Consider the following 16,938-nt stretch of genomic DNA (forward strand, 5'->3'; position numbering starts at 1 on the left):
TACTACGAGTTTTTATATTATCGATAACAGTTCCATGGAGCTCAGCTGATAAAATTTCTTCAAAAGCATATTAGTCCACTAACTAAGATGTCCATTGGTAATACGGATGGTTTTTAATTTTTAATTTTTTTAGGGTTGCATGATTTGGACCTAAATTTTGAAATTGTGCAATTTGAGCCTTCAACTTTCAAATTTAGTGCGAATTTGTCCAATTATTAGAGGATCATTAATGGATTGTCAACAAGCAACTTATGTGACCTCTTTTAATTGCACTTTGATACCTTTGATTTCATATTTGTATGATTTAAACCCTTAATTATATTAACATGCGATTTAGGCTTTTGATTTTTTAAATTGTGCAATTTAAACCTTCAATTCTTCCAATTGTTGCAAATTAGTCCAATTCACAAATTGAATAAAGGATTGTTAACAGGCTATCAATGTGAAACTCATGTGATGTAACATCCCACATCGGTTGGAAAGGGGAACGAAGCATGCCATATAAGTGGGCGTGGATACCATTTCTGTGTGACGCGTTTTTGTGGACCCACCGTGTAACGGGGTCGCAGAGTAAAACCGTGCGGGCTTGGCCCAAAGCAGACAATATCACATGCGGATGGTCTGGGCTGTTATATGTGACCCCTTTCTTTTCCAAGAATTTGAAATAGTATTTAGAGGGGGGAAGAAAAAAAAAAGCCTAGATATCCCTATTTTAACAGCTCTAAATATTTTTTTTTTGGTGAATAAGTTTAGATTAATAATTTTATTTTAAATTAAAATTTTATAATATAATGAAATCAACCATAAACGAATAAGAATAAAAAAACCAATAAAATCATTTTCGGGTAAAAAAAATCATAGATGAAACAAAAGATAAAATATTTATAAATTTATTAAAAGAAAATAGCTTCATTTTATCTTTTATTTCTTCTATTATTATATTTTTACTAAATATGCTCTTATTGATTTTTTTTATTCTTATTCTTTTATGGTTATTTTATTATGTTATAAAATTTTAAATTAAAATAAAAATAGTAATTTAAATTTATTCACCAAAAAAAAAAATCTTTATTTAAGTTATTGATTAATTTTTTTCTTGGAGAAATGTATTATTTTTTGCTAAAATGTTAAATAGAATTTAAACCTATTTATACATTTTGTACTATTGATTATGAATTATTTTTATAAGTATTATTTTATTTTTAAATTATATTATTTGAAAAATCAAAGACAAAATTTTACAAACCTGAAAGATGAGAATATCAAAGTGCACTTAAAAGTCGGGCAATTTTATCCATACTACAAAACTGCAGTACAATTCTAATGCTTTTTAGTATTTCTACAATAATCATGAATAAAATGTCTTAAGTAGTCTTAAATACCAAAAAGAAGAAGAAGAAATTATTAGATGCACTATAAATACCGATTCTCTTTTACAATTAAACATACAGTCATCTTTTCTATAATTTAGGAAAAACATAAACCCTAATCATATTAATGATTTAGGAAAAAAAATATAAACCTTAACAATAAAGCTCATAGAAGAGAAAGATTGACAGTTTATTCATTTCAATCTAATCTTGAGAATGTAAGTATTCATATGTTTGTTTTATCAAAAGCAATTCTCCTGATCTAGTTACATTCTTCTTCTAAATTTGGATTCCGTTATAATTTTTTAATACCCAAAAACAATATAATAATCTACTGATGAATAGAAGAGTGTTTTATTATTTTTTGCAAACAATCCCAATGAATTTTTGAATGTCTTTGCATGAAAAAAAAAAAAATCACTAGATTTTTAGTTTTTATGGAAGATTAAGTCAAAAGAGAATAAACAGGAAGACAAAAAAGTTTTTGAAGAGTGACTGTCATACGATGATGCTTGGGAGTAGTGAAACAAAGCCAAATTGAACAAACAACTGAAATTTTAAGTATTACATAAAAAATAAAAAAAATATTTAAGAAAAATTAAGTCTTTTACAGCCAGAAAATTTTGCATCACGAAGCCCAAGTAAAACTTTTTAATTCACCAAAATGTTGTAAGCAACGAACTAAATGACAAAAAAAAAATTCTAATACATTCCAAAAAGACATGACAACAATGCAAGGAGGACCATACTTTTTTGAAGAAGACAAAAGTAGAAGGAATACATTTGAGCCAGTTAATTTAACCTTTTACAGGATACTCATGAAAAACACGTTTTTGATCAAACTTGATGTGTATTGTATTCATAGTACATTTTACACTTGATTACAAGAGTTTCTTCTTCTTCTTATGTCTATGAGTGAAGCATAGGAGAAGGAATGAGAAGAAGAAGAGAGTAGAGTAGGTGTGGTGTAGAGTCCTTAGATTTTTTTATTTAGAACCCTAATCCAAAAATATAAGTTCTGCGAAATTGGGGATAAAAAATTCTTTATTTTATTGACTTATTTCATTAAGGATATTAGGAAAATTATGGGGTTGTAGCCTATGTAGGTTTAATTTTAAATCATTAAAGGTACAATAGATATAAATTATGATGTAGCTAGCAAAAATAAATTTTAAAATAGGTATATATAGATTATAGTATAGCTAACATATTTTATAGTGTGGATATATAAAATTGCCTTAAAAAAGCCCATTAATGATCCTCTTGTAATTGGACCAATTCGTACTAAATTTGAAATTAAAAGTCAAAAATCATAGAATTTTTAAATTTAGAGTTCAAATGTGCAACTTCAAAAGTTTAGGATAGTAAAATACAATTAACACCATTTTTAATATAATATCACTCTCTAATAATTATTAAGAATATTCTTTGCTTGGAAGATAAAAAGATCTTTGCTTTTTTCCATGAAAAAATAAAACAAAAAAGAACACTCTTTGCTTTCCTGTTTAATCACTCTAATCATCATTTAACTCGTCTTCTCCCACCTCTCTGTATACCTATCCTTATCCATTTCTCCATTCCTTCTTTTGTTGTCTTGTTATAGTAATGGGCAGCTCCAACCTGGATAAGCTGTGGGATATATGGCATATCCCGGCCTGCGTTCTCTTAAGCCTCTTCTTACAGGTTTTCTTAGTACTGTTTGCATCCCTGAGGCAACGTACTAGAAATATATTTCTTCACATCCTCATCTGGTCGGCTTACTTGATTGCCGACTGGACCGCAGCGGTTACTATTGGACTCATCACCAAAGTGCTGACTGACCCTTTTCGCAGCCATGGGAATGAAGGCCTTTACGCCTTCTGGGCTTCTTTTCTTTTGTTGCATCTTGGCGGGCCTGATAACATTACCTCTTTTGCTCTCCAGGACAACAAATTTTGGCTGAGGCACTTGTTCGGACTCATTTTACAGGTTATCGGTGCTGCTTACTGCTTTTTGGTGGCACTTACCAGCAACAACAACAACAATCTTCTATGGCTTCCAATCATCATAGTGTTGGTTGTTGGAACTGTTAAATATGCAGAAAGGACAAGGGCTCTGTATCTTGCCAGCTTGGATCATTTTGGAACTACTGTTAGCCGCCGCCACCACCACTCCCAAGGAGGAGAACATCTGACGTCAAATCATCATCATGCTCATGAGGAGGAGGACACCAACTTTGATGACCATCTGATCAATATTAATAATATTGTAGCTAATTCGGAATCATCATCATCATTTGATCACATGGAGTTGCTGATGGTTTCTCATTCACTTTTCAAAAGCTTCAACTCCGCTATTAGTCGCTCAATTTTGAGCCCTGAACTGTTAGAATCAAGCAGAAACTTCTTCCTCAAGTTACCTCCATATGTTGGTTTTAAATTGATCGAGTACGAGCTCAGCTTCATGTATGAGGTTCTCCACACCAAAGCTGCTGCGGTATGCAGTAGAATTGGTTTTATATTTCGTTTGAGTAGCTTTTTTTTAATCCTTGGAGCCTTTATGGTGTTCCATTTTGTAGTAGTAGTTGATCCAAATAAGGATGATAATGATCATGAGTTTGGTGGGTTCGAAATGTCAGTAACTTATGCATTGCTCATTGGAGCCATAGGAGTTGATACCATATCTGGAATCAAACTCATATTTTCTGATTGGATCATAGTTTCCAGTGGATTCGAGAGTTGGAGGAAACATGTCCCACAATGTGTTTTGAAAGGAAAAAGATGGTGCAGGTCGGTTCCCCAGTACAATATGATTGATTATTGCCTAAATGATGAACATTGGCTATGGAATTACCAAAAATTGCCTGGCTTTGTTGGAGGCATGGTAGACAAAATCAAAGTGACGTTGTTTTCATCATCAAATAAGGATGACATCGAAGAAATCGAAAGTTTCATTTTCAAAGAAGTGAGCAAATATCATGTGGATGAATTTCCTATGTCATTCATTACGTCAAGAGAGACTAATGATTTGCGTTATGCTAAAATAGTTCTTCAGCTTCACTTGGCTACTGAAATTGGTTACCACCAGACCGAGGACGACTCGAGGTCTTATTCAGAAGTTGAAAAAAGAGTAAGAAGAATGTGCAAGATGATCTCGGATTATGTGTTTTATTTTGTGATCATGAAGCCTGAAATGACTGCTTCAGTAGTTATGGGAAACTGGAAAAAAAATGTTCCAGGATACAGTTGCAGAGATCAAGTGGAATTTGAAGGCAAACCAAATATATGATCATGTAAAAGCCTGCAATCACTTTATGAAGTTTGTGGAAGATGATCACAACAAATATTTAATCATGATGAGGGGGCATGGTATTACTACCGGTGACACATCTGTGGTGTTAGAGGCATGTAAATTAGGACGAGATATTCGACAATCGAAATGGAATAAGATGGATCAGCACTGGATTATCATGATGTGCTTTGGAGTCATCAAATGCAGACCAGTGTTACATGCACAGCCTCCAAGTTGGGGTGGAGAACTTTACACTTTCATTCTTTTTCTCATCCATCATTTAGGATTCATGCGGCCCCAGAAGGGTGGGCCCCCTCTTCCTTCTGAGTAGTGGAAGGTCCATCATCAGCCCCACTGGCACACTTAAGTTTTCGGGAGAAATCTTGCTAGCTAGCTATGTACTTTTGAGTTTACAAATACAATATATATTTATATTTACTATATGATAGGAAGTGTTAAAGGGTTGTTATTTATCAACTAAAATTATAATATATTTATTGTATATTGTGTGTGTGTCTTTATACTGTTATATATACATATCGATATATAATAACTTTAATAATTTTTAGTCTGCCACAATTTGATTTTAAATTATATAATATGTTTTTTAGAAAATAAATATTTAAATTGTGTTTACATGATGATTAATTAGTAGATCTTATATATCTTGCCCACTCTTTCAGTTTTTCGCTCGATCTCACTACTGTTAATTTGTAAGTTTATGCATGCTACAAGGTTCGGCTCAAGTTAAACCTATATATGATGGCAGCTTACATCTTCATAATCTGCTCATGAAATCTTTAGCATATCAAAACTAGTTATATGTTATAATTCTAAGTTCTAACTCACAATTAGTTCAGGAAAAGTTAACCAATGTGAAGAAATGTGCAAAAATACATATCTAATAAATTCCATAATTAATTTCTTCAAAAAAAATTCGTAATTAATTATGCTGTCCTTCGATCATGGTGGTCAGAGAGAGCTACAAAATTTTAATGAGCTTGGAATTAGGAATTATATATTTCACTCGTGCTTAATTTCTTTGTATTCGATCGGTTTCATACATTGTATTTTATTTTTCTTTTTAAGATTTTTTTTCCATGAATATGTAAATTGAAGTTTAAATAATGAGCATTGGCCATGCAACTTCTAGCCACTATGAATTGTTATGACTAAAAGCATTTGTTGACAATAACAAATAGCTTTTAGCCACAATGGTTAGTTTCAGCTACAAAGATTACTGCTGCCAAAAGTGTGGCTAAAATCTTTTAATTGCAACTCATTACGGCTAAAAACTTCTAGACATGAATTATTGGCCACAGCCTAATTAGGGTTTTTTCGAAAAATAGCCACCGTACAACTCCATTTTTGAAAAATAGCAAATTTTTTTTTTAAAAAATTTAGCCAACTTTTAGTACATCAGGACCAAAATACCTTTTGTACTTTTTTTTTTGGGGTCTTTTTTCTCTACCGAAATGCAACTTTTTTTTATTTTGTTGTTTTTGGTTATTTTTTTTTCTCCATTCCCTTTTCCTTTCGAAACACAACTAGGGCATTCGAACAAAGCTAAGCTTTCCCTTTCCCTTTAGAAACACACCAACGCCATTTTCACTTCAAGCAAAATTGTCCTCCCATTCGCCGGTGTCATAGAAGAACCAGTTTTTGGAAAACTGTTCTCCCTCCCCATGGCCATGCGATGTTGTTTGATTTTCGTCTTTGAGCAGAGAGACAAGTTTTTGGAAAATCAAAATTAGCTTGCAAATTTCTATATAAGGTCCACATTTTTGTCAGTTAGTTTGCCGAAGAAGAAAGTGAAGGAATCATGAAAGAAGAAAGTGAAGGAATCGCTGAAGAAGGAAGTGAAGGAATAGCTAAAAGAGGTAAGAGTTTCAAGAACTTTTTTTTGACTAAAAATATGGACTGAAAATCAGATTGTGGAATGTAGGGGCCACGTGAAGCCGATTTTCTTCTACATACTGTCTCTCTCTCTTTCTTTTTCTCTCTGCCTTTGCTAGCTTCTATCACTCTCACAAGAACACTAATGCTTTATTCTTCACCACATCTCCCTGTGTCCTTGTAATTTAGTTGCTTCTTAAATATGTTAAGTAATATGAATTATCCTTAGTTATTTTTAAATTTAGATTCTTTAAGGCTTGTACAGCTGTCAAAACATGTTTATTGTACAGTTAACCTCCATTTCATTGGACAGATTGTTGGAATTTTGTATGGGTTTTTATGGAAACTTTACCAATACTAAATAATTAGCAGAGTTCCTAGTCACAATTCCAGGATTTATTATGTCTGCAGACTTAGATGAAGAACTTTTTTATAGTTTTAAAATAGAAATGGTTTGCCTTTTGCTTCTCATGGTGATTTGATTAAAATGTTTTGAAGAATTGAGCTATAGATTGTCAGCAGGGATGTATTTGATTATTTGTAGCTTGTGAACTTTGTTTTTTTTTTTTTTTTTGTTTCAAAGATTCATTTATGGACCCCTGCAATTCTCAATGGCTTAAATTATGTCTATAGTTTGATGTAGTATGTTTAAGGCTATTTTCAGATTCTTTTCAATGCCCACTTATCAGTCGGTATCAGGGTTTGGAGTATTTGGTAGTGATGAGTGATGAATAGAAGTCTAGTAAAGTGAATTGTTTAGAAGATTCATATAACCCATGGATGGGGAGCAGTCTACAGAGTGTTTCTTGGATAAGCTATTGGTTCATTTACTTGCGATAGGGAGCTAGATAGATAAGTTTACAAAGTTTTCCTTTTGTTTTTATTTGAAAATTACCGTTTTTTGACTGGTTAGTTCTCCACCCTGGTGTAGAGTTGAATATGCTTCTGCATTGTCATTGATATTTCTGTAAGTATTTTACTTGTTAATATTATATACCTGATCTTTTCCTTGTGTTTAAATTTTATTTTATGCAATTATTTCTGCTAGTTTTTGCTTGCTAATATACCGATGCTTTTATCTTTGAATGTTGTTACTGCTTTGCCAATTTTATTATGACTGTCCATAATGCTGTTAGTTTCATTGTCAGTGCATCTCATCTGGTATTATGTGTATTGCATGGTATGCATGGATAATTCTTCTTTTCTGATCAATTAGTTTTACTAGTAGCATTTACAAAGAAAATTATTATTCTAGAAAGCATAATATATTTAGTTTTTGTATCATCCATGCCTTTTGCTATAATTTTGTTGCTTGTTATATCTTACTTTTATCTCTAGCATATAATTTCATATATAATATACATCTGCGTGATCTCTTGAAGTGGACATGTCTTGATCTGCTGCCTAAGTTTAGGGTGCATCTTTTTTGAACCTTGTCAAATTGTAACAGTGAATTTTTAATGCATTATGTAAGAGTTCTAAATTATTTTTAGTCTATAAGGGATTTTTAGTGGATATATAATCTTTGTAAATATAGAGTTATAAAGATTCACAACTTGAGAAGGGTAGCCTAATCTTTCTGCCAATGTTCGATTTGGCGTTCCAAAAATTTTCCCTTTTTTTTTTCTTCTTCTTCTTCTTCTTCTTCTTTCATACAATAATATGAAATTGAAATGGAAAATAAAATCGTTTGGGCAAAGAACATAAGGTCGTAACATGATGTAATACAACCTAATAACATTTTCTAACAATAAAAAGTACATAAAGTGCTTGTCTATTAGGGGCTCCTGAAGTTTCCTCTCAACAAATCATTTTCGTAAGATTTTTAAGTTTGTTAGTCAAGTTTAATAAGGTTTCAGGGAAGTCATCGATCTTGTATAATTTTGCTGAAAAAATAATATATATATATATATATATATATTAATCGTTTCTATATATATATATATATATATATTGGCTCTGATTTGATTCTCTAGGAGCAATAATAGAAATATTTCTTTAGCTGAGTAGGCTTTCAGTGATATTTTGATTATGGATTTACCCCGCTTGACATTGATGGTAAAAATGCCCCTTCCTGGAGTTGTCCAAAATTTGCTATAGAATATACTGCAACCCTCCAAATAAATAACTCCTTATCACGTATAAAATAGAACTAAAAAATGGGGCTAAGGATTTAGTTATAGTCTAATATCCCTCCTACCTGTTTTGAAAATGTCTTTAAGACACAGGCATAAACATTTTTTTTTTTCAAGTTTGTGGTGCAAATGGTAATCCTCATTTCCTAAAAAATTTTAGGCATCCTAAGCTTCCAATTTCTCAGATTATTGTTATCAATATAGTTTTCTTACTAATATGTTATAATAATTGTTTTTTTGTAGTGGTGACTGTGGTATGTTTACACTCAAGACCATCAAATTTTTACATGCTAGATTACCAGTAACATTCACACAAGATGACATGGAGTTCTTTAGGAAGAAGTATGCTTATGAGGCTTACAACAAAGAACTAAGTATATGAGCTGAGTGGTGATGCATTTTTCTTTCCTTTTGTCATGTTTATAGATGCATATTATTTATTATATTTGACTTTTAATTGTAAATATAATGGTGGCTTATAATGTTCATTTAACAAAGATAACAATGTGGTATTGATGTAAGGATAAGTAATTCACCTTATAGGAAATGTGTCATGTTTATTTATTAGAATTCCGTTATGCACAAACGCCTTACGAGCTCAATTGCAAATTTTAAAAAATTTTCCGCTTGTCGGAAAATATTTCCTATAGGCGGAAAAATTTTCCTCCTGGAGGCAAAATTATCCTCCAGTCGGAAATCCCATATGAAGATAAATTGAAGCCTCTGGATAAATTTCCACCAGGTGGAAAATTTTTTCTCCAAGCAAAAATAGTTTTCCTCCTGTTGGAAAAAATTTGCTCCAAGCGGAAATCATTGAATAATTTTTACTCCTATCAGAAACTAATTTCCTCCACTTGGAAAATCAATTTCTAATAGATTATATAAGTTAATAGTGGGGTAAAAAAAATTGAGAGTGAAGACAAATATTATATAAGATGAAGATAGAATTAACAAAAAATGTAGTGACATTTAAAATCAATAACCATTTTAAATAAAAGCAAAAATGATATATGTTTGTTTTTCTTTTCAAAATCATTTGGACATTTCATAAAATGATATGTAAACTAAAGATTGAAAATTAATTCCAGAAAGCCTCTTTTCATTTGGGATTAAATTCAAAAAAAAAAAAAGATTGCTAATAAATCTTCCATCGTGGAGTAGAAAATATTATATTCAATATATGAAATAATTATCAAAACATATTAAACCATAACACTAAATTAAAACTTTCTAATTCGAAGCATAAGACAATGGATTCGTACATCTCTGCCTATAATGTCCAACACCACCGCATCGGCTACATCTACGTCCAATAACATCTTCACCTTCAGATGGTATGCGTTGTATCCTCGGTCTACCGGCTCGCCTACGTGTCCATCTTGGTGGAAGAACAATGCGACTTGCCACATCATCCGGGACATGCCACTGTTTTTCATCTAACAAAGGATAAATGGACTCAGCATAAGCTGCACAATATGCATCCGCGGTGTAGTAATGAGAACACATGCCATAAGGAGCAATTTTTTGGTCTCTACAAGCGGCAATACAATGATCACAAGGATATTGATCAAGATCGAAGACTTTGCATGAGCATGTTTTTGATTGGAGATTAACTGTACCCCTCAAACTCCCACCTTCCACAAGAAACTCATGCATATTAATGGCTTTCACATGTAGTCCGATGGACTCCAAATTTCGTAGTTTGAGTTGCTCTTTCATATGGTCAGTCACAGGCTTTGTCAATTTTGCACCTGCAGTACGTCGCTCATAAAACCACATTTGCAGTAAATCCCGTATGTGCTCTATTAATGCTACTATTGGCATCTCTCTAGCATCTAGCAAAATGCCATTCAAGCTTTCTGCAATATTGGTGGTCATGATAGTGTACCTTCTACATGGACAAAGAGAACGTGCCCACCTTGTAGGGTCATATGATCGAATGTACTGGGCAGCCCTATTATTTTTGCCACAATTTACCCCATATAAAACTCAAAATCTTCAACCAAATATGCACTACCTGCGAGCATGAAACATTGTATTATTGATTCATCTTTCGCATGTCCATTTGCTTTAATATTTCTGCTTATATGGTACGTGCACAATGCATGGTATGCATTGGAAAAAACTTTGCGTAATGCCCTTTCAATAGCGGGGTGTCTATCACTCACAAACACCAAATCCGGAAAATCTTCGATGGCATCCTTGAGGTTTTGGAAAAACCATGTATATGCTTGCTCGTTCTCTCCATCTCCAATGCCGAAAGCCAAAGGATATATTTGCTTATTGCCATCCATGCCCGATGCAATATACATGTACCCTTTGTATTTCCCTTTCAATGTAGTTGCATCAACAGCCAACATGGGTCTTATGTGGGATTTAAATCCCCTAATGCTTGCTCCAATCGCCATAAAAAAATATACAAAATTGTTATTATCATCTGTTTTGATACGTGTAACAGTCCCAGGGTTCTTCAACACTAACTCATAACAGTAGGCAGGTAACTTAGCAAAATTCTCCTCTAGAGATCCCCTAACACTGTTAAGTGCATACTCTTTACCTCTCCATGTTTTGTTGTAACTTATATTCATCCCATATTTCTGTAAAAAATCATGTTGAATTTCTTTGGGTTTGTAAACACGTGCAATACCTTCATATTTAGATTTGATACATTGCCCGATAACCCGGCTACTGGCCTGCTTATGTTCTCGATGCACGATATCTAACGAGCAACTGTGTACATTATCAAAAATTCTGACAACAAATATTTCTCCATTTTTAAATGTGGTTGCACGTAGTCGCCATTTACAAGTATTTTCCAAGCATACAACCTTATACCGTTGTGTAGTTGACCGTGTCACCTTGAACTCCTTATTTTCTCGCATGCAATAGATACTCAGTTTATTCTGTAAGTCACGTTTGTTGCGAAATAATTGTTCAACTATTATGCTCTCACAGCCAGTGAACTTTGACGAAAATATGACCATAGAACCACTTCTGTTGTTCAATGATATGTGGTCACTTGTAGCACGATGAACCCTAACATGATCAACTCCTTCATTGTTCATTTCAGGATGTATATCATTATCATTGTCTGGCAACTTATGATCAAAATCTACATCATTATGATCAACATCATCCCCTGCTGCATTGTAATTCTCATCATGATCAATATGATGCAACTGCTCATACTCCTCATCATTAGGAAACCGTTCAGCATAGTCACCTCCAACATCAACTCCTTCGTGGATGTTAAATGATGTCCAGGCCCCATGAACATCAACTTGATCTCTAAACTGAGTTTCTTGAACCATAATTTCCTGAGATGTAGCCTGAATAGGTTCAGTACCAGAAGCTTATGGTAGACGAACGCCAATTGGAGGACAAGAAAAAGAATGAAGATTACTCCCACTATCCGAAGCAAATGCTGTTTGATGAACATTTCTACATACATGTTCAACTTTCGAAATTACCTCAACATACAATGGAGGACGCATCATTGTCATCCCTCCATTCCTCACTTCTTGAAGAAAGCATTTCACATCCCTATCACATCGTATTTCTGTAGGATCCAACTTTTCTGCACATCGTCCATATATCCATTTTAGCTTTAGCAAATATTCATTTCGATCTATCTCAATAGAATTGAAAATCTCATCCTCTAACTCTGATTTTGTGCATCTCTTGCCGATGGAAACCATTATATTTTTACCATTTCGATATTCCCAATTACCACCATCATTTTGTACCAATGTTCCATTGTATAAAACCGCAATTACAATGTCATCATCTTCCATTTTACTACAAAATTAAATGAATAACATTAAACTAAATCAATAAATATATAAAATTTTGAATAATACTAAACAAACATATTAACTGTATTAAAAAAGTTGATTCTGTTTTTTTTTTTTTTTTTGGGGCCAAATATAGCTTTTTCCTACTCGCAGAAAATTGGCGGAAAATTGGTGGAAAACTGGCAAAAAATTGGCGAAAATTTTGCGAAAACTGACAAACTGGAGGAAATTGGCGGAAGTTCATCTTTTTCACCAAATTTCCTCCGTTTTTACTGTTTTTTGTAATTTTTCAGTTTTACACAAAATTTCCCCCATTTTCAAACCATATGCCACCTACATATCTTTAAAATCACATACAACAGCTCATAAATTAATTTCTTGCATACCCATATTAAATAAAAAGCTTAAAAAACCCTAAACTAATAAAAAATACAAGAAAAAAGAGAAAGAAAAAAAAACAAAAAAAACACATATTTCCTTACTTTCATCTAATAAGAAAAAAGATAAAATTTTTACCTGAGTTTAGTTTGAGATATGAGAAAATACAAAAAAAATGAGAGTGAGAGGAGATGAGATACAAAGAGTGACCTTAGAGAAACCCCACGAACGGTTGTGTAGAGGAAGAAGGAAAGGGTAAAAAAAAATCCTTTGGCGTAATTTTCAATTTGATCAAGGGTATTTTTGTCCCAAGGTGGCTTTTTTAAAAAAAAAAAGAATTTTTGCTATTTTTCTAAAATGGAGTTGTAAGGTGGCTATTTTTCAAAATAACCCGCCTAATTACCACCTTTTCTATGGCTAAAAATATTTAACCGCTAAATGTATATGATGTATTAATTAATTGAAAATCAAAAAGAGTTGGGAATAATATATTTTCCACTAATTTCTATAAAATCAAAAGAATGTGTGCTTTTTCCTAGAATCAAATTCGATTAACGAATTTTATGACGGTATAAAAATGTACTTGCAAGTTTACAACAAGTTAAGGATACTAGAATAGCCCGTTGGCTTTTCTGCTTGTTCTATGCAATCATTAATTATTTTCAGACCAATGTTACATGCACAACAGCCAATAGTAGGGGTGGTGAACTTTTTCACTTTCACTCTGTTTCACATCCAACATTTAGGCTTGCTTCCTGTGATGAATGACAGAGAAGAATCTGAAGAAGATTCCCAATCTTTCCCACCATATATAGTAATTGAATTAACCCTTGATTCAAGCTGTCCTTATATAGTAAAATAAAGTGTAATCATATACCACGATTCTTTCCTTATATCTAGGAATATTTAGTTAATGTTTCTGTATTATATTATTATATGCTGTAAAACAATATGAAAAATAAGAAAACTTTTATCATATTCTAGCTCTTTCTGTTGAAACTTATAATCTAATACTAATCTAACTCAAAACAAAAAAAAAAAGAAAAAAAAAAGAACAAACAAATTTTACGAGGTTCGGTCTAGAAATGAACTTCATCCTATGTGAACTCCATCCAAGAAGTCCTTGCACTACGAACAAAGATTGATACACCATTGTAGCAATTTCTCTTGGTTTATACAGATTCTCTAAACCCAGAAACCCCTTTTACAACCTCTCTCTTTCTTACAAATTGCTCACCTAGAATGATCCTAATCAATACCAAAAGAAAGAGAAAAACAATAAGTTAGTCCGTGATATACTTGGGAATGTATTAAAGAGGTTACAATGTGTGTGGTCATGCATTACATTATTGATTAACAACTTCTATTTTGGTATTATATATAGATTTTGATTTTAAATAATATGAAATTAGTAGTAGTTACCTTCTTTTGGTTTGTACAATGTGTGTGTATTATTGATAACAATAGCATGCGTTATCTTTCCAAGTTTCTAACCGAGACATTTAAAAAAGACAACAATACAAGCTCCTGCACTATGATTCTGATGGTAAACAGTACATTTTCTCTTTTTTTAATATGAAGGAGTCAAGCCAGGAATTATCTTCTTCCCCATGCCCATAGTTGTACATGTTTAATTGATCTTAATTCTTACTACGTTTGAATTTCAATTTCCATTGTGTACATGTGTGTGTGTATCATTGGTCTATGTGGTAGTGTTGTAGGAAAAGCCATGTCATAATGCTTGTTGATGTGGCATAAGTAGTAACTGTTTCTGTTATCTAAAAGAAGAATGTGTGGCTGTGTATATATACATCTTTAGTCAATGAAAAACATGTTGAACGAAACTTCCAGAAAAAAACTAAGCCTTCATTTCTCTCTCTCTTCTTTCTGTCTTCTTTTTCTTTTTCCTTGTTTCTCTCTCTGTTCTTTTTTCTTCTTGGTTTCTTTTAGATCTGTCATGGTATCAGAGCAAATATTTGATCCTGAGATCTAGTTATGGCAAACTCAAAGAATATAGACATGGCAAATTCTTTTGGAAGCATAATTACATATCATTTTGGAGCCTCATTGATCACAGTGTCACCTTTTCCCAGCAGCATTTTGAAGCTGACTGATGAGAATTTTCTCATTTGGAAGTCCTAGATTCTTCCAATTCTACGAGGCTATAAGCTCGATAAGTTTGTTCTTCTTGATGAGCCTCAGTTTATGCATGATCTTGTTATGGCGACTTAGAGATCAACAATGAGAGTCTATCAAAATTTTCTTCTGAGCAATAATTATGGATCTTGCAAGATCAATTTCTCCTTGGCTGGTTGGTCTCCACAATTACAATTGATGAACTTGGAGATCTGATCGGTTTGAAAACTTCTAGAAGACTTTGGGTTACAATTGAAGAAAGTTACACCTCTCAATCCGAAGTTGCAATGCTTCAGCTGTGGAATCAATTGCAAACCACCAAGAAACGATCTATGAAAATTGTTGATTATTACAAAAAGATGAAGAAAATTGCAGATCAAATGTGTGCTGGTGGCTTCTTTGTCTCTGAAAAGGAGCTGGTTATGTGTGTTTTAACAGGATTACAGCTGAATATGAGACCATTCGTGTCAATTATATCACTAGGCCACCATTACCAAGCTTTCAGGAGGTAAAGAACTATCTTTCCCATTATGAAGCCACTCTTGAACAAAATAATACTCAGAATATGTTTACCTCTACAAATCTTGCTAGTGCCTTTGATAATTAATTGAAGTTAGGCTCTCATACTTCTTCGTTCCCTTTACCTGCCATTGGAAACTCTATTGCAGATAATAATTCATTTTTTCATACCTCTAATCATGTTGATTCTGGTCTTGATAAATTTGGTGAATGAGGGAGGTATGATGTTAGTAGAGGTAGAGGATTTTTTGGCAGAGGAAGAGGTAGAGGACGAAGTGGTAGATCTTGGCGACCACAATGTCAAATTTGTGGAATTTGTGGTCATCTAGCGAATGTGTGCTATTATCGTGACTCAAATTCTGGTCATTCTGTATTTCAAGGCTTCTCTGGTCATTATTCTCCTCGTAATACTTTTCAATCAACTTTTTTGCCTACTGGTGCTCATGCTAATTTTTCACAGTTTCTGTTTTTGGTGGTTTTTCATCTCAACCTTTTGGCATGATGCATACTGGTATGAGTGGTCCATTTGTACCTCGTTTTGCTAGTAATGCTAATTTTTCTAGAACGTATGGTGGAAGAATGCCTTCATTTGCTGCAGGATATCCTCAATCACCTTCTCCTCTTTTAAGCTCTTTAGGTTGTAATACTCCTAGCAGTCCCAATTTCTCTCCTACTCATAGGTATACTGTAACACCCCGTCCCGAACAACATCGAAATTTTCTTCATGTTGACCGAAGTTGACAGGTTTGACCGCCATTGACCGAGGGGTCAAAATTTGACTTTTTGATCCAAATGGAATTTCTCTTTGACTGGGGTATCGTTGCAAAGTTTGTATCAATCCGAATCCATAAACTAGTGGCATGCCCAAAACAGATATGTGGTTTAAAAGTTATGGATCTGCAAAGTTTTCTAATACATCATTATTTTATTATTTTATTATTTTACATTATTTTATTAATTTCTCTTCCTTTTCATTTTTCTGTTTCTTTTTCCTTTATTTTTCTTTCTTTTTCTTTTCTTTCAAGCACGTGAAAAAGAGGGGGGAAGGGGTACTATTCATCATCACCTCCCTCTTCCTCTCTCTCTCTCTCTCTCTCTCTCCCCCTCTTCCCCCCCGGTCAATATCTCTCTCTCGGTCTGCACTATTTCTAGCCACACACACCAACCACTGGTGAAGCCCAGTCATCGGTGAGCTCAGCTGCCAAGTTTGGCAATCGGTCAACCAGATCGGCGGATGAAGCCGGCGGCGGCCCATTTTGATTCTCCAGCGATTTTGTTGTTTTCCAGCCAACCCAATCTAATTTCATACTCTTTTCCCCATATTTTGGACCTTCTGAGCTTGCTTTTGAGGTCCATTCAGCTTAATTCCCTGCCGTTTGGTAGACACGACAAGTTGAAGTTCGGCCGAAACCTTCCTTCCACTTTTCGGCCACCTCCGAT

The sequence above is a fragment of the Ziziphus jujuba genome, chromosome 6 (assembly GCF_031755915.1).
Source record: "Ziziphus jujuba cultivar Dongzao chromosome 6, ASM3175591v1".
Lineage (NCBI taxonomy): Eukaryota > Viridiplantae > Streptophyta > Magnoliopsida > Rosales > Rhamnaceae > Ziziphus > Ziziphus jujuba.